This window comes from Arvicanthis niloticus, chromosome 10, assembly GCF_011762505.2.
Source record: "Arvicanthis niloticus isolate mArvNil1 chromosome 10, mArvNil1.pat.X, whole genome shotgun sequence".
In the NCBI taxonomy this organism is placed as follows: domain Eukaryota; kingdom Metazoa; phylum Chordata; class Mammalia; order Rodentia; family Muridae; genus Arvicanthis; species Arvicanthis niloticus.
Genome location: NC_047667.1, coordinates 18,130,532 through 18,131,807, shown reverse-complemented (window position 1 = coordinate 18,131,807; position 1,276 = coordinate 18,130,532). Strand labels below are relative to the sequence as shown.

General features: G+C 40.3%; 1 non-coding gene across 1 annotated transcript; it reads left to right on the top strand.

The window, feature by feature from the left end:
• The first annotated feature begins 941 nt into the window (after positions 1-941).
• Positions 942-1,045, top strand: LOC117716697 (U6 spliceosomal RNA). The gene has a single exon (XR_004607795.1). It is a non-coding gene; the product is annotated as a U6 spliceosomal RNA (small nuclear RNA).
• The last annotated feature ends 231 nt before the right edge of the window (positions 1,046-1,276 follow it).

Here is a 1,276-nt window from a genome sequence, read left to right as displayed (position 1 = left end):
TCCCTTTGGGCCACTCTGTTAACCAAAGCCACTCTTCTTGCTGTGATCAGAGAGATGATGGGTAGACAAGCAACGTGGGCTATACCTATATACTTTTTAGCTCTATGATATATAATGGCTGGATGGTAGCCCTCTAGAAATTCACATGCTTACATCCTAGCACCTCAGAATACAACCACATATGTAATCTACTTGAAAGAAGTAATGAGCAAAAGTGAGATCATTTGGGATGAATCCTAATCCAACAAGAGAAGACTTGGACGTCGGTCTAGACAAAGGGATGACTGGCATGTAATGGCACAAGAAGATGCCAAGCAGAGAGATCTCAAAGAAGCTAACCTTGTTGTAAAAGTTAATATTGATTTTCAGCTTAAGAGGATCTAGAATCCGCTAGGAGATGAATGGCTGGGAATATCTGTGAAAGAATTGCTAGACTGGGTTAATTGATATAGAAATATCAGCCCTACATGTGGAGGACTCTGTTCCATAGACGGGCGTCCTGGACTGAATAAAAATTGGAAACCAGGCTAAACACTAGTATTTCTCCCTGCTTCCTGGATGTGGATACAATGTGACCAGCCACCACTCACTGCCACCTCTATGACTTCCTGCTATGATGAACTATATTCTAAAACTGTGAGCTAAAAATAACCCTTTCCTTTCTTAAGTTGTTTTTGTCAGAAATTTTTGTCACAGTAACTAGGAAAGTAACTACAGCATCCATGAACACCCTGATGCTGTACTTCTAGGCTCCTCAGGCAATGAACAACAGAATGCTATTATCTAAGTCTGTGTTTGGTAACTTTTATCCTGACAAGCAAATGCATACCATATCTCCTTTCATCAGCTTTGCAACCTCTCTAGAGTTAAGCTCCAGGACTGTTGGGAGTTTCATTATATTCCTGCGTATAAAGTAATGCCTAGCTGTGAATTAACATTCACTAATATTTGTAGCACATACGCTAAAATTGAAACAGTATAGAGAAGATTAGTATGGCCCCTGTGCAAGGATGACACAAAAATGTGTGAAGCGTTCCACATTTCTATAGCATCTGTTGTTGGGGATTTGCCAAGGACCAGCCTTGGCTTAAAGAGTGGAGAAATAAACAACTCTAGATCAAATTGTGGGTCCAAGATGACGGCCTATGTTCTGTTCAAGACAGCTTTCTAGACAGCTCTCTGCTCTAGACAGCTTTCTCTTGTAATTCTAAAAGCTCTCTGGTTAGCTCATCTCTTGCAGATCAAAACCCAGTCTTTTATTTAAATATCAATTCAG